Source organism: Mirounga leonina, unplaced genomic scaffold (genome assembly GCF_011800145.1).
Source record: "Mirounga leonina isolate KUSES-001 unplaced genomic scaffold, KU_Mleo_1.0 Mir_173, whole genome shotgun sequence".
Lineage (NCBI taxonomy): Eukaryota > Metazoa > Chordata > Mammalia > Carnivora > Phocidae > Mirounga > Mirounga leonina.
The window spans coordinates 66,685,957-66,703,499 of record NW_023270447.1 but is presented as its reverse complement, the minus strand read 5'-3'; positions in this window follow the sequence as shown (position 1 = coordinate 66,703,499).

Genomic DNA, 17,543 nt, shown 5'->3' with positions numbered 1-17,543 from the left:
CCCCCACCCCAGCCCCAGCCATCCCCAAGCCCCGGGCCAGGGTCGGGCCTTCAGGGCAGCCAATCCCTCGCCTTCTGGTTCACATTTGCAGCCTTTTCCGGAGCGCCACCCTCCGCCCGCTGCCTCCTCGCGCCGGCCAAGATTCCTGAGCCTTCGCAGCTTCCCCGCTCGGTGGCGGCGGCAGGAGGAGCCGGGCTGGGTGGGAGGGGGCCTGGCGGGAGCCCAGCCAGGCCACTGCACCCCGGGCAGGCCAAGCAAACAGGCCGCGCCAAGGAGCCAGGGCGAAATAGTTCACAAATGAGAAAAAGCTGCTTCCGAGTTGGGCTGGGGTTTTAAAGCCCAGGCCGCAGGGAGCTGAGGTCACCTGCGCGAGGGGCTGCCCGCTAGGACACCCTGAGCCTGGGTGGTGCTTCCGCCGCAGCAGGAGGGAGCGAAGTGAGACCCCAGCAAGCACCGGCCTCCTCCAGCTGCGGATGTCGGAGAACCCCGCCCCCACATCTAGCTTACCTCTCAGGTCCGAGGGGCCTCTGAAGGTCCCAGCAAAGGCAAGGCCTGGGGACGAAAGAGGGGGACAGTGAGGAAGCTGCCAGGAGCCTGGCCGGCCCTGACCCACAGTCCCCCCACCGCCACCTGCCCACCCCGGGGCCTGCCGCAGCCCTCTTACCTGGAGCCCCTGCAGGAAACTGGCCCCGATCTCAGCCCCTCATCTCAGGGAGCCTGAGGGAACTGCCTTCCTTTATTTGCTCCCTGCACACTTAGCAGTGCCCGTGCAGGCCTGGGCTGGGGTGATGGAGTTCCTCCCGTCCTCCGGCCCAGAGTGAGGAAGCTCCTTCTGCGCACCAGGATCCATACTGGAGAAGTCCCTACTCTCTGTCGGGCCCCGGGCTAGGGTGGCCCCTACCATAGGCTAGGGTTCCTGCCTGAGGACTCTCCTGCTATGTGGGGAACCGAGGCTAGGCCTTGGGGCACAGAAACGGCTCAGCCCCGGGCCCTGCCCTGCCCTGAACTAGCATCAAACAAGGGCCCATCACACAATTGGCTAACATCTCCAGGTTGTAGGAGCCCAAAGTGGGGAACATTGCCTCCCCCTTGAGCTTCCCCAGAGGCTTCACGTAGGAAGGGACACTGGAACTGGATCCTGAAGAATGAGTAGGAGTCTGAAAGGCAGACAAAGTCAGAAAAGGAATTCCAGGCAGTAGGAAGCAGCTTGGCAGAAAAGGGGAAGGTCCAGAAGGGCCACGGGGTTGGGAGGACAAGCAGGAGCTGAGAAGGCGGGGGCAACAGAGTGAGGAGCCTTGAATGCCATGCTTGCATTTCTTTGGAGGGCAATGGGGAGCCACGGGAGGTTGCTGAGTGGGGAGGGGCGGTGGTTGGAGCCCTGGATGGCCAGGTCCCCATTTCTGCCTCCGTCAATCAGGCCTCGTCCCCGTCACACACAGCTGTACACAAGGGAGCTGAGGCTGGAGCCCGGGCCCAGATGGGACTCCCGGGTGGGTGGGGAGGGGACACCTAGCCAGCCCACCTGGCAGGGAGGCCAGCAACGGCGTCACTTTCTCCCCCAGCTGCTTGCTCTCCTCTGCCTGCTGCCATGGAAACTCTGACACCCCGGCCCTGTCTCTTGCTGCACGAGCAGCCAGATGCCAAAGCCAGCAGCTCCTAGGTTTTCCCTCTGACTCGGATAAGACCTGCCTCCATCCCCACCACTGAGCGCCACGACCCTAGAGGTGGGTTGTGATGCCCCTCTCTGAGGGCCCAGGCCAGCTCATGAAGGCCGAGGGGGAGGTCCTCACTGCCCCACTCAACCCGGGCCCCTGCGGCCCCCTCCCCCAGCCCCAGCGCCAGCCGGGCTCTGGGCTTCCAAGGATAAGCATGCATTTAATGGGGTGGTGGCAGGGACAGGCGATACGTCCAGGCCGAGGGAGCAGCATGGGTGAGGGTGTGGAGGTGTGAACGCCCTAAACATATCCAGAGGATGGGAAAAATTAAAAGAAAATAAAGGAACGAAAGAACTAACTAATCACAGCTAACGTTTATCTTGCACCTACTATGTGCCGGGCTCTGGGTTTCTGCGGTGGATTATCTCACTTAATCCTCACAATAACTCAGTGAAGTAGGTACTTTGTCTTCCCTTTTTACAGATGGAGAAACCAAGGGACAGGAAGGTTAAATACCTGCCTCAAGGGCACGCAGCTCATGAGGGGCAGAGACTGAATTTGAACCAGGCTGTTGGCTCCCATGCTTGGGCTCTTTGCCTCCGCACTGGACAGATGATTTGGAATGAGAAGGGCTAGCCGGTGTCAGCCCGAGAGATGCCTGAATATCAGAATCAGAGGGACACGGCCTACAGCTGGCTCCCCAGCCCGCCCCATGGTAGCCCTCAGTAACAACTGTCTCTAAATCCCAGGTACTATGCACCCCAGACACAGCACTGAGCATGCTCCCGCCATTATTTCCTCAAACTCCTGCCCAACCCTATAAGGTGGGAATTGCCGTCCCATTCTTCTGAGGAGGAGCATTGAGATCCAGAGGGGTGACATTCATTCTGCAAGGTTACGGCGCTGGGAAGCACAGGGGCCAGATCTGAACTCTGGGGCTCGTCCAGCCCCCATATGGCCAAACCACCTGTATAGCTGGGCTTCCGGGGGACCTCAGGCCCCGGGACCTTGTTCCCCCTTCTCTTCTACCCCACCTGTGCGGTCGCAACCCGGATGGCCATAGGGACAGGCAAGGCTGGGAACACGATGGGCAGCGAGTACGGAGGGCCTCAGGAACCTCCGCCAGGTGATCCAGGCCCCCTCAGTCCTCCAAAATGGGAAGCTGGGGCGGGTGGGTGTGCCGGGGCAGGGCCCTGGCCTACTTCAATGGGACTCTGTTCTTAACCTCCACCCACAGCTGCCTTTCCTAATCTCCTCCTTAAGCTCCTCCCCTGGCGACATCTCCTCTTTGCACCGAGCCCACTGCCAGCTAAATCCCAGGCCAGAGGTGGGTGGGACAGTCTGCACCCCCCGCCCCCTACCAGCTTCTCAGCAGAGGGCTCCCACGGAGGCTGGCCAGGGTCCCGTGCCCACGTCCCCACCCCAACTTTCCTAACTGAGGTGCTGATGGCCCTGAGGCAAACAGTCGGCCTCTCCCGGAGAGGGGCTCATGGGGGAAGTCCCCATTTTCGGAGCAGGCCCAGGCTGAGACTCTTGCTTGAAAAATCATGAACGGTTGGGGCGCCTGGGTGGCTCAGTTGGTTAAGCGACTGCCTTCGGCTCAGGTCACGATCCTGGAGTCCCGGGATCGAGTCCCGCATCGGGCTCCCTGCTCAGCGGGGAGTCTGCCTCTCCCTCTGACCCTCCCCCTTCTCATGTGCTCTCTCTCTCTCTCAAATAAATAAATAAAATCTTTAAAAAAAAAAAAAGAAAAGAAAAATCATGACGGGTTGAGAGCCCAGCTGCCTGGGTTCTTCTCTCAGCCCTACCTCTTCCTAGCATGTGACCTCACTCATCTGTGCCTACACTGCTTCATCCATGAAATGGGATCAATTACTATTCACAGAGCATGTGGGAGGATGAAACGAGTTAATGTCATAGAGCGAACGTCCAGCGGTATTGGCCACATAAGAATGTTCAATAAACGTTCGCTGTTATAATTATCATCACCGTGACGCCTCTTAAAAGCCCTGTGAGATTAGTACTATAAACCCTATTTTACAGATGAAGAAACTGAGGCTCAGAGAGAAGTCACTTGCCCAAGTTCACCTAGCCAGTTAGTGGTGGATGGCCCCAGCGTCTGGACCTAGGCTGAGGGAGTCCACAGGGGGTGAGGACAGCCTCGCAGCTCCCTGCGGCAGAGGCACAGTGGGGGCGGTGGGGGGAAGGTGGGGGCTCCCACACCCCTCCTGCCTGACCCCCAGGAGCTCCCCGTCCCCCACCCAGCCCCTGCTGCCGCTGCAGGAGGGGGACTCTGCATTCCTGGCTAAGCAGCCGGATTTGCTGTGCTCCCGGAACTATGAGAAGAATGTTTGCCACGAGCTGAGCGCGGTCGCCTGTCAGAGGAGCGTGGCCTGAAGGGCCCACGCAGAGCTGCAAGGCGGCCGGCAGCCGCCACAGTGGGAGGGAAGAAGGCTAGACGCAGAGAGAGCTTCTGGGTGGTGAGGGCTGTGGCTGTGGGACAGGGATGGACATCACCGAGTAGGCCTCCTGGGATCTTTCAGGAGACGAGAAATGACCTCCACCCCTCGATCGGCATTGCTCCCCGCCACAGGATGGCATCCCCGGCCCATCTCATAAATGGGATTATGGGGACCCAGAGGAGAAGTCACCTGAGGTCACATAGCCGCCAGTGGCAAAACTGAGACCCGAAACCAGGACCCCCTCCTTCCAGAGGCTGCTCTCCCTCGTTGGGCCCACCAGGACCACAGTGGGCTCTTAGATACTAGGAAACACCATCCTAGGCCCCTCTCTTCTGGGCTCTCTCCAGGCCTGACCTTCTCGTGCCTTCTACTCCTCATGTTCCCCACCCCCCAACAAGTGCCTCAGGCTGTGAAAATGCCTGGGGCACTGTGGACGCTCAACAGCTAAGTTTCCACCAAATCGGGCCCTGGAGAGGGCAGTGACCCCGGACGTCAGTGGGAAGACCATGAGCCACACATCCTCATAGACCTGGAAGTGAATCCCGGCTCAGCACTCAGCAAGGTGACACTTGGCCCAATTACTGACTTCTTTGAGCCTCCACTTTCCCCTCTGTTAAATGGGCCACTGATTCCTGCCTTGCAGCATTGTTACAAAGCCTAAATGAGACATGTGAACATAGGACCGGGTACACAGTAGGTGCCCAATAAGCTCTTACTGTGACCCTCCCCCAAGGGGACAGAAAGAAGAAGTGACAAAGTTCCTTCCACCCCAGGTCCCTGATGGGCCCTGCTAGTGGGGCAGCCTCGGGGAGGAAGGAAGGCCTGAGGCCAGGATCCTGGCCTCTGATTCACTTCTGCCCCTGGCTGCTGTGTGACCTCAGGCAGGTTCCTCCGGAGTCTCCATCCCCGCCATGGGATGAGCCCATAATAATGGCATGGCTCTCCCCATGAGGCACTAACCCTCTACCACCCCCACTGCCCTCCAAGAGCCAGGAATCTCCGCCAATTCAGGTTGCATGGGGACAGTCACCTCCCAATTCAAAACTTTCCAAGAATCTGAATGGAAGCAAGGCCAAGTGCCTCGCAGGGCCAAGTCCTCCCACATCCCTTCCCAGGATCCACCCAGAGAGGTGTAACCAACACCGATCAGAAGTCTGGTGCTACATGTGTGACCTGGGACCATTCCTTACCTCTCTGCAAGTAAAATGACCCTGGAGACTAGTGTTAGCATTCTCATTTTTATAGATGGGGAAACTGAGGCACAGAGCTGGGAAGCTGCTTACCCAGGGTCACATGGCAAGTAACCCAGGTCAGTCCGACTGCCAAGGCCAGCTGTTCCCCTCACTGCATGCACGGCCTTCACTCAAGACCCACCGTCCACACCCCAGCACCCTGGAAATGCCCACAGAACAGAGTGAGTCCAGAATTCCCTTTCTGGGAGTGCGACTTCCCTAGCTGATGTCTGGGCAGTCGTGTGCGCACGTAGGGCCTCACCACCCACTCGGGCTTCCGGACACACCCCAGGCCTCCCACACCCTACGCCCCTGAACTCATGCCCATGCTCAACACCCAGTCCCTCGCCATCTCAGCGTCCCAGAGACCCAGATCCAGACCCATATTCTCCTCTTCACCTGCCTCCTCTGGGGACAGGCCAGTCACCCAGTGCCAAGGTCCTGGGCCAACCTTGCCTCACCCCCACGGCCAGTCAGTCACTGAGACCTCACCTGTCTCTCCCCTTCCTCCTTTCCATCTATTTCTTCCTCTCATCCCCATGTCAACCACCCACCTCAGCCCCCGTGGTCTAACCCCCTCCAACGGCCCAGCTTCCTCAGCGAGGTCCTTGCCTATGAGATGCCCTTTCATCCTGGCCCCCAGAACAACAGCAGAGACTCCCAGGGTGCACCGTTTCTCTCGGAAATCTAACCCCAAGTAGTGTTCAGTCCCTCCCACTCGTTCCCCCACTGTGTGAGCCACCAATTACTCACTGTCCCCTAAGAGAACCTTCCCACCTCCACACCGTTGCACCTGCTGTTCCCTCTGACTGGAATGGCCTCCCTTCACCCTGTCCACCACCTGCACCTGCCAAAGTTCGAATTCTCCTTGAAAGCCCAGCCAGGGTCACCTCTTTGGTGCTGCCTCGCTGGTAGCCCCTCCCTCCCGCACTGTGGCTTGCACGGTGCCTCCCCCTCGGCGGATACCCTGAGACACAGCTGCACCCCATATGAGAGGCCCCCGTGCCTCTCGGGTTCTTCCACTCCAACTCTGTAAGTGCCTCGGGCCACAGATGGGACCCACTCATTGAGGCCCCATCCCATAAGGAGAGCTCCACGCCTGGCACTGGGGGGGGGGTCTGGAGTGGGCTGGGGGGGCAGCAGGGCTGGGAGGCTGGGGCTCTGCTAGCCTTTGGTCTGGCTCAGACCAGGAGCAGGGGAGGTCACGGGGGCGGGTAGGCTACCGGCCCTGTTTGGTATCTTTCCCCTCCCTCTTGTGAGTACACACATTTACTTCCATTTTTTCTTTCCCCTTCCACTGAACCAAAGAGCGGAAACGCTCATTTTCACTCTGGTGGACAAAGTGAAACCGGAGAAAGAGTGTGAGTGTGAGTGTGAGTGTTGTCCTGTCTGAGCACGTCTGGCTGGGCCCAGTGGGGCCCACCATGCGTCTGAAGGAGTTTGGGTGTGAACGTGGGTGGGCACATACATGCCAGTCGTTTTAGCATCCGTGGTGGTGTGTGTTCAGAACACGTTCACATGTGTGGTTGTGTGTGACCGTCAGTGGGAGGGAGTGTAGCTGTGTGTGACTGTGTATGTCTGTGGTGTGTCCTCATGGTGTTGGGGTGATCGTCCAAGGATCTGTTGGTGTGCCCCAGCCCAGCAGGAGGCCAGTGGAGGCATCTACGCCCTGACCGAGACCGCCAACTCCCCCGCAGAGTTCCTGCCCACCAGACCCCCACCCCTCTCCTGGGCTCTAGAATGGGTTCCATGAGGGCACCCCATCTGCTCAGGGAGTGAGGGTCAGCGCTCAGAGAGAAGCCCCGGGCTGCCTGACTCTCCCGCCACCGCAGCCCCCATCCGTTCCAAATGCCGGGGACAGCTCCCAGGAGGTTGCCCTTGCTAAGGGCACTCCAGGGGGGGATCGACCCTGGCCACAGACAAGGGCACAGGTCTTAGCAAGAGGCACTGTAGGCAGATGGGAGGAAGCACTTTTGGGTCCCCAGGGTCCCCAGAGGGAGGTCAGTGGCATCACTGTCGGGAACCTAGCAGGTTCTCACACACACTGGGGGTCTCACCCAAGCACACCCTGACGGACACACATATTAATAACCTGTCAGCAGACACTCACAGTCCTCCTCCTACCCCACAAATGTGACAGGCTCACTCACAGGTACACACACACACAACAAGCAAACTCAGAGGTCTCGCTTTTCCCCAGCTGGCAACTCCTGAGTCCCTCTGGCTGAACAGTGTTTCTGTACCCAGGGACTCCTGGGGCCCCTGCGTCTCCAGCCCCTGAGCAGATACACTCGGGACCCCAGTCCCTCTCACCCCTGCAAGTCTCAGGTCTGAGCGGCGGTGGGGGTGTACTGAGCCTCTGGTTGGGACAAAACCTCAGTCTCCAGTTTGGGGGTGCTGCCAGAACACCTAGAATAGGAGGGACTTGGGGGCAGAAGCAGAAAAACAGAGAAACTGAAAGGTGGCCAGCAAGCCAGCCATGGCAGAAAGATGGGAAGAGGGGGAAGGGAAGAGCTGAGGGGCTTCCCCTGCCTGGGGCTGGAAGGGGCTGGAAGGCCCCTCACCCCTCCTCTCTCCTCCACCGCTCTATGGGGGAAGCTTTGTCGCTCCCATTCCACAGGTGGGAAGGGAGACTCCCAGAGGTGAAGTGATGCGCCCAGAGCCCCATCATCGGGGGATCCCACTCAGCTGTCGCTGCTGGAGCCCCCACTTCTGGGAGAGGAAGGGAGGAGAGGGCTTTATCTGGGATTCCGCCTGGGCAGCTCTGGCTGGGGAAACGGGGCACAGGGAACGGGACGGGCTCCCCCATCCTAGCGCCCACCCCCTGGCCCGAGGCCCCATCTCATCCCCACCCCGCGGCCGGAGGCGCTGGCCCGCTGGCCGGGACAGTCTCAGGGGCAGCCTAGCCCGGGTCCTGCCCTCAAAGCCCCCAGCCCCCGCGTCCGCGCCAGCCTCCCCGCCTTTACCTGCAGGGGCGACCGCCGGGCGCCGCTCCCGGCCCTCGAGGGCCGCGGGGGCGCGCGGGCTCCGGGCAGGGGGCGCCGTCGAGGTCCGCGCCGGCGGGGCTCCGCGTCGCTCTGCCGGCCGCCCCTCGCGGCTGCCGGAGTGGGCGGGCGGCGCGGGGCGGGGGGGGGGGGGCCGGGGCGGCGGGAGGGGCGCGGCGGGGCGGGGCCTCCACCCTCCTCTTTCCACAGCCACGGCCAAGGCCCGCGCCCCGCCCGGCCGAGAGCGCGCGCCCAGCCCGGGCCCCGACGTGCGCCACCCTCCCTGCCTCCGGAGCCGAGACCCCACACACCCGCGCGTCCCCATTCATCCTCGCGCACCCTGTGTCTGCGTCTGGGCCCCCTGCCCGAGAGGGTTACCGTCTAGGGGGACACAGACCTGCCACAAAGAAGGAGGGTATGGTCAGTGCAGGGACGGGGCAGCCCCGGAGTTGTGGTCCGTAAATGAGCAGTCCACGGCTTCCCGCAAACGGTGACCCAGGCTGAGGGTGGAGGGCTCGGGGCCCTCAAAGGAGACGGAGGAGGAGCACTCGTGGGCTGCACCTCTGGCTCTAGGGAGGTGAGCCTGTGTGCTCAGGGGCAGGCAGGGACCGATGCTGCACAATCTTGTAGGCCATGCTGAAGCTGGTTAGACTTCACCTTCAGGGAAATGGGAAGCCACCGAAGACAGGAGCAGGGTACAGTGACATGGTCAGAACTGTGCTTTAGAAAGAGTTCCCCCCCCTACCCCCTGGTCTGTGCAGAACACAGAGGCAGGGACATGGGGGAGGAGGCTGCTGGAATAATCCTGGCTGGTCCACGGAGGCAGACAAACAGTGGCGGTTGGAGGGAAGGGTCAAGGGTGAGAGGAGTTAAGGAGGTGGAATAAGTAGGATTTGGATGAGGGGTGAGGAGCCCGGAAGGAAGGAGGTATCAAGGACAGCGCCCAGGTTTGTGGTTAGGCAACGGGGAGGTGGTGGTCCATAAGGAAGGTGGTCAGATGTGTTGAGCTGGACATGCCTGTGGGATTTCCATGTATCCAGAAGGGAAGTGAGAGTTCTGGGCTAGAGATTAGGGGCCCATGGGGACAGATGATGACTGATGCCACCTAGGCAATGCCTAGGGAAGGAGTGCAGGGAGAGGAGGAAGCCAACGCCAGGACCAGGACACAGGGAACACCAACATTCAAAGGGCATGCAGAGGAAGAAGGGTCAGCAAAACAGAGCGAGAAGGTGGGGGGAAAACCAGGAGAGCAGTGACTCAGAAGGCAAGGGCACAGAGTGTTTCTAGAAGGCCAGGGAGCCCCCAGGGTCAGGTGTCACCGAAGAGCACCCTTTGGGACCAGCAATGAGAGCCTGCTGGTTGGCGTGGGGGGCCAGGGCAGGGGAGGAGCCAGGCTGCAGAGGCTAAAGGAACAGCCCCAGGGGAGGTAGAGGCAATGAGTGCGGTGCAGGAGTTCCCATGAACTGACGCCAGCAGAAGGGGGTTTGGGGTGAGGGTGTGTGTGTGTGTGTGTGTGTGTGTGTGTGTGTTCTAAGTGGGAAATGGCTAAGCCCTCAACAGGTCTAGAAAAGGAATAGGGAAGGTCTAGGGCAGCCTGTCTCTGGGTCTGGGCCTGCCTCCATCGCCCCCTCCCCCTCCTACTGCCTGCCCTCTGAGGGCCTCCCACTTTGCTGTCCCCCTGCCAAGGTACACACCAGCCCCACCACTCCTCAGTGGGGCCTTTCACCGTTGCCCACCTCCAGAGCCTGGGCCCATTCTTGTTCTACCCCTCAGACTGGGGAGGTTGCAAGAGGTCTTTGGCTCTGGCCTCCTGGCCTAAGCCAGCCTGGAGGAACCACGAGGTGGGGGGGCGGGGGGCGGGCAGGCTGGGGCACTCCCCTAAGAAGGGGAGGGGGCCAGTTGGCAAGGGACCTAAGAGGACACTGACTGGGGTGGAGAACTGGGCCCTCCCCCAGAGCTGGTTTGAGAACCAGGCCCTTGATAGGGATCAGATGGGGGTGAGTGTTTGGGGAGGGGGTGGGAGCTGAGGAGCAGGGGCTGAAAGTTGACAGCATGGACTCTGGAATCAGACTGCCTGGGTTCAAGTCCGAGTGCCCCATTCCCAGCTGCATGCCCTGAAGCAAGTTACCTAACCTCTGGTGCCCAGTTTCCTCATCTGAAAAGCTCACAGCCTAGTTGTGAGGACTAAACCCCTCAATCCACGGAGAGCACTTAGCTCGGAGTGTGAGCCGTTCTTAGAGAGGGGAGGGGCACTCAGGGAAGGAGAAGCAGGCAAGTGGGGGGTGCGCTATGCTGGGGAAGGGGTCCTATGGGCTTCATGCACACAGATACCGACAAACACTCAGCCAATGCCCTGCAGGATCCCCCCCCCATTCTCCTGACTCACTCCTTGAACATTCCTGAGGCCCTGGGGCCTGGTTCTCTGTGGCACACACGGTCCCCACCCCCTCTCTTCTTCTTCTGCCCAATGCCCTGCAGCGGGAGAGAGTTCAGCTCTTTCATTCAACCCACCCTGGGAGCCCAGTCCAGGCCCTGTCCTGTTGACCTGGAGCCCTGGTGTTTCTTGGACTCTCCAGGTGGGCCTCAGCTGCCCACCCCCCAACAGAGGCTGAGACAGCCTTGCCATGACCTTGCCACAGCTGCTCCCCTTGTCCACCAGCTCTTTGCATAGCAAACTTCAAGACAGGAAATGAGTGTCCCAGAGCCAGATGTCTGCAGACTCTCCCATCAAGGCTCACCCCTGGGCTAGGCCATCCCACTTGCCAGGGGCTTTCACCTTTGGTTTGTTTCTGGTAGTGTCCAGATATCAGTGGGTCAGCTCTGCCAGTGGTCACCTGCTGTGTGGCCTTGAACAAGTTACTGGCCCTCTCTGGGCTTCAGTTCCCTCAGCCACAAGAATCAGAGGCTGGCAGAGAGGATGCAAGGACTATTCTAGGACACCTGGCTGGCTCAGTCAGTAGAACGTGTGACTCTTGATCTTAGGGTCGTGAGTTTGAGTCCCAAATTGGACACAGACGTTACTCAAAAATTTTTTTAATTTTATTATTTAAAAAAAATTTATTTTATTTTATTTATTTTATTTTTTTTTAAGATTTTATTTATTTGACAGAGAGAGACACAGTGAGAGAGGGAACACAAGCAGGGGGAGGGGGAGAGGGAGAAGCAGGCTTCCCATTGAGCAGGGAGCCAGATGCAGGGCTCATCCCAGGACTCTGGGATCATGACCTGAGCTGGAGGCAGACGCTTAACAACTGAGCCACCCAGGCGCCACCCCCCCAAAATTTTTTTTTAAAAAGGACTGTCCTAGACCTGAGCAGGGGTATCAAATGGGGTGGGTGTTTACAATGAACAGGACGAGGCATGTGATCTGCTTAGCGCGGCCCCTGGCAGAGACAATTCTGGCGCCCGCCCGATGGTTCAGAGCATGGGCTGAGGAGTCAAGCAGACCTGGGTTTGGATCCTAGTTCTGCTTCTCTGTGACTGTGGGCAAGTGACCTCATTTCTCCAAACCTCAAATTCCTCCGCTTTAAAGAAGGATAATGACAGTCCCGAATGATAAAGGCTAACTCTCACAGGGCTCCTCCTTCCTGCCAGGCACCATTGTGAGTGCTTTATGTGGATTAACTCACTTAATCCTCCCAAACCCTTTGAGACTGGTATTAGCGCAGTCCCCACTTTGTAGATGGGAAAACTGAGGCACAGATGGGTTAACTGACTCACCCATAGTGACATAGCTGGGAAGTGGACAAGCTGGAGTTGATTCCAGGCAGACTGGCCCCGTCTACCCATGGTGCCACAGGGCCTCTTGGAAGAGAGTTAATATAAAGTCTACACCGGCCCAGTGCCTAGAAGTGACTCGATTAATGTGCATAATCTTTTTTGCCGTTACCATAATTCTCCCATTCATTCTAAATTTCTATCTTGATCTGCCAACAAGAAAACTCTCTAGGCTCCAACCACCCCAGGTTGGAGCCTGGGGAGGGCCTGGATGGAACCTTCCTCTTGCCACCATCCCATCTGTCTGGCAAGCTGAGGAGGGGGGAGGGATGTTTGCACAGATGTGTGGCCCAGGGTGTGCAGATAGTCTGGGGAGGGGTGTGTGCTGGTAAATTTCTGCTCCACCAGGGCCTTGGCGATTCTGCATCCCCCCGCTGCCCCCCGCATCCCCACCTCCCACTTCCACATTTGCTGGAGGACTGACTCCTGGTTCTACAATTCCTGGGAAGTCCTTCCCTCTGTCTCACCCTCCTTCCTTCCTTTTCAGTTGCCAGAGGCGTCTCCTACAGGACTAGAGAAATAAAGACCCTCCTGCAACCCCCACCACCCCCCTCACTTTCACCCCAGGGGATCTCTCAGCCCCATCCTCAAAAATCCCAGTAATGCTGGGGAAATTAAAGTTACCTTAAATGTTCTAATCTTATAGCAATTTTGCTTCAATCAACATCTAAATGTGACCACATGTGCCCAGACCACCCAGCTCCCTGGTTGGTGGCTTGGTGGGGGGAGAGGTAAGCTCCTGAATGGATGGAGGGCCGCTGTTAGGCATGGCCTAGTTCTGGAAAGGTTCCCTGGGGAGGAGGTCTGCAGGTCTCTGGGCCCTCCCTCTGCTTTCTCCTGGCCTGCCCTCCCTTCCTCACCTCCTCTCAGGCAGGCTGGGAAGCATGGCAGACCATGGTTGGAGTCTGCTTCTACTCTCTCCAGGACATCTGGGCTTGGGGACAGCTGGGGACTCAGGCAAATGGGGCTGGCTTCGTGGGCATGCCTGCCTGTGCAGTCACACAGAGCTCCCTGCTCAGATGGGCTTGGTTTACTGCTCTGCTGGTCATCTTGAAATTCATAATTTTTGAACAAGGGACTCTACATTTTCATTTTGCACTGAGCCCCATAAATGGTATAGCGGGTCCCGGTGGAGGCCCACACACCCCTCTCTCTGTGGGCCCTCCTGGCTTCTTCCTCACACTCAGTCAACACGCCATCAATAAACATTTTCTGAGCACCTACGCTGTGCTGAAAAGTAGTGCTGGATGCTTGGGGATAACAGTGATGAACACCCCAGACACAGCCCTGAGTTCACAAAATTACTCTGCACACACTCAGCCCCTCAGATCTCCATACACAGTAATTTTACAAGACAGTTCTGTAATAACAATCATGTTAATCATAACTGCCAATTAGGGAACATGCAGAATATGCCAGGAAATTTACACACTGCATCTTGTTTCATCCTCAAAACAGTCTGTAATGTGGGCATTATTACAATCCCCATTTTGAACCAGATGAAAAACTGACGCTTGGAGTTCAAATCCTTTGCTCAGTGTTTTGTAACTAGTAAGTCGTAGAGCCAGGACTTGCCTTTGTCTCTCGTTTTCAACCTCTTCTCTCCTCCTGCCACCATCTCCTTGTCCACTTGGCCCCGGTCCCCAGCCCCCAGCACAGGGCTCCATTTTTGTTAAATGAAAGAGTTCACATACAGACATGCTCCCCAAGGAACACAAGGAAACAGACACATACTAAACCCCAAACACTTACACATGTAACACATAACATAGAGCTTGTTGTCTGACACTGGACTATTCGGGTTTGTGTCCTGAATCTACTATGCCCTAGCTGTGTACCTCAGTCTTCCCATCTTCAGAATGGGCACAGGGATAGGGTCGTTGTGAAGGCTAAAGGAAAAATGCACGTGAAGCACTTAGACCAGCACTGACTGGCACCTAGTCACTCTTCAATAAATACTAGCTGTTGCTATGAATAACATTTGTTATCCACACTCACTCACACTCTCATGCCACCACATCGTCCTCCCAGCCTCCTTAGCCTGGCTCAGTCCTAGATGTCTCCATAGCTGACAGTCCAGGCCCCCAGAGCCAGGAGGGAAGGGCAGTGGCTTCTCCGGGCATCCTCTGGGGCTCTACTGGACCCGCCCATGCGTGTCGTGCAGAGTGAAGGTGTTGCTCCTCGGCAGCTCTGGGTCCATCAGAGAAGGCTTCCTGGAGGAGGCCTCCGTCCAAGCCAGTTAAGCGAGCCAGACGAGGTAAGATGGTATTGCCCTATGCCTTGGCTCCCTCCATTGTCCGTCACAACATCCACCCTCTAACTTCATCTGCAGCGCCCTCTCTCCACCCCCTTCCCCACAGTTGAAACTTTCCTCTCCTCCTGCCAGAAGCGTAGATTGCCCCCAGGAATGCGCTGCGTCCCACAGCTCCCCTGGCAGTGGCCCTCAGCTGTCCTAGGGTCAGGCCTGGCGCTACATCAAAGGCTGGGAATCGGTAACAGCGAGGCTCCTCGCCTGCTGCCACCCTCCCCACCCCTCCCCTCCCACCGGCCCTTTGGCTTCTAGGGAACAGCACATGGTAGCACTTAAGCTCTGAGAGAAGGAGAGAACGGGAGGATGCTTTTCCTGCACCACCACCCCCAACCGTCCACAATGAACTACTTGTTAGGAGACTATTTTAATTTTACTTAATGCAATTTCTGTTGCCACCTCCTTCTCTGGATGCCCAGTACAAATATAGGGGAGGCCAATCTGCCAGGGGGAATGTTATTGGTGGGGTGTAGGGCAGGGGAACAGTGCTGCTCTGGTCTCCACTCAGGAAGTAAGGGGGTTGATGAGGGGAGGGCTCAGCGCTAGCTTGTACAACAGAGGCCACCATGAGAGGCTGGGGTAGGCACGCTTCTTTGCCAAAGTGCTCTTCCCCATGCCCTGGGTTCAGTAGGCAGGCCCTCAGCCTGACAGCACGCAAGTTTTACTGTCAGATCCTATGGGAGTGGCTAGAAGAAGGGGGTGCTTCCGGGTTCTGACCGGCCTCTGGGAGTTGTTCATCAGGTGCATCTCCTAGCAAATTATGGAAACCAGGGGTCCAACCAGCACTCTGGGACAGCAGAGTGGTCATCTGGAGACCCCTGGTGGCCAAAGGCTGCAGAGCAAGGCCTTTCCTTTGAGCTCTGCCTGGCCTATGCCAGGCCCAAAGGCCACCAGCACGGACTCCTCCAGCCCCAGAAGGCCACCTGAACCAGGCTGCTCACCTCATTATTCAGCCCCTCCTATAAAGCCAGCAAACCTGCCCCATCTTGCTTGGAGGGTGTGCCAGTACATCATGGAGAATGCGGAATGGCCTAGCCTGGAGGGGGCTGTCTGAGCCTCAGAGTCACAGTGAAAGTAGAGGGCTATATAATGCACAGTGAATTAATTCCGGGGCGGGGGGCGGGGGGGCTGAAGTTAGGTTGATGGGACTTGTATGTTCGGCTCATTCGGGAGAGATGATGAGGTGATGTTCCAAGCAGCTCCACAGTCCTCGGCCCCTCCCTTCCCTCAGTCTCTGGGTGCACATCACACAATTGTGGGGCTGTCCCTGGGAAAAATCACCAAGGGGGCTTTGTTTCCGCAGCTTGCCGACTCTGTAACGCTGCCTGTGTTTAACTCTGCGAAAGGAAACATCTAAAACCTCATACCATGCAAACGACTGCTGGAAAGTAGGTGTGGTACTAGAAGAGGAAGGGTGAGAGCCCCCCCTGGAGAAGGAAAGGGTGGTGCTGCTCCCTTTTCTTAGCAGACCCCAGACACCACACAGTGCTTCCACATCGGGCCCCAGTGTCCCTTCCCTTAATTTCCTTCATTCAGTCATTCTCTGGTGTGATTGGATGCTAAGGATACAGCTGACCTGCCCTGGGGCCCCAAATTGTACCTGGAGGGGGAGGTAAAAAGGCTCAGAGGACAGGATCCCAGTGGGAGCTTCCCTATACTTGGTAACACAAAAGTGACCTCTGCCTCCCCCCACTTTAGTGGCCTGACCCAGCTGGAAGAGGCAAGTCATGTGTAAACTGCCTCTATTCAGGTGTCCCAGAACGCTGGTCCTAATCTCTGCAACCAAGACACACTTCCTGCGCAGTGCATCTATTATGGCTCTCCTCATCTCAGGCCTGTGCCCTAACCTTGGGAAAAGCCTGGGGGCCCCATTCCCCCCCAATAACCTGAGTATCTGGACCTCAAGAGCCTAGGCTGTCTCCAAGAACAGTGCTACCAACATGGCCTGACAACCTCTGATCCCTCCCTTGAAAAGCTATCCTAAGTTCTTTTTTTTTTTTAAAGATTTTATTTATTTATTTTAGAGAGGAGAGAGAGAATGGGGAAAAGAGTAGAGAGAGAAGGACAAGCAGACCCTGCACTGAGCACAGAGTCCAACACAGGGCTCGATCTCACAACCCTGAGATCATGACCTGAGCCAAAATCAAGAGTCCAATGCTCAGGGGACCTGGGTGGCTCAGTCATTAAGCGTCTACCTTCGGCTCAGGTCATGGTCCCGGGGTCCTGGGATCCAGTCCCACATCAGGCTCCCTGCTCGGCGGGAAGCCTGCTTCTCCCTCTCCCACTCCCCCTGCTTGTGTTCCCTCTCTCGCTGTCTCTGTCAAGTAAATAAAATCTTAAAAAAAAAAAAAAGAGTCCAATGCTCAATCGACTGAACCACCCAGGCACCCAAAAAACTATCCTAAATTCTGTAAGGCTGGGAGAGGGGGCTGCAGGACTGCTCCCTTCCTCCCTCCCCCACAGGGCTAACCAGGCATCATGGCTAAGAACATGGGCTTTGTGCACTAGATTCTCCACCTAATGGCCATATGACCTTGGGCAATTTATAGTCTCCCCTCTAAAAATGGAATTATTATAAATAAGGGAGTTATTGTGGATTAGGTAGAGTGCTAGTACAATGTCTGACAAGTGGTAAGCACTCAATAAATTGTACCGAACATCAGAGGTTTAACTTTGCTTTGACTTCATATCCCCCTCTAGACACTACCCTACTTCTTAGCTCTTTTTTTCCTCCTAAAGATTTATTTAGAGAGAGAGAGAGAGAGTATGCACATGCGTATGAGCACGCAAGCAGGAGGAGAGGCAGAGGGAGGGAGAGAATCCTAAGCAGACTCCCCGCCAAGTTCGGAGCCCAACGCCCCAGGCTAGATCTCACAACCCCAAGATTAGGACTTGAGCCGAAATCAAGAGCCAGAGCCTTAACTGACTGAACCACCCAGGCACCCCCGTAGCTCTTCTTTACAGCAGAACTCTTCGAAAGAAAATTTCGGTACCCTTAATCCTCTTTTATTCTCTCAAACCTTTTCCAATCAAGCTTTCATTCCCATTATTCTTTCTCTAAGTAAACTCTACACCACACGTGGGGCTCCAACTCATGCCCCTGAAATCAAGTCGCACATTCTACT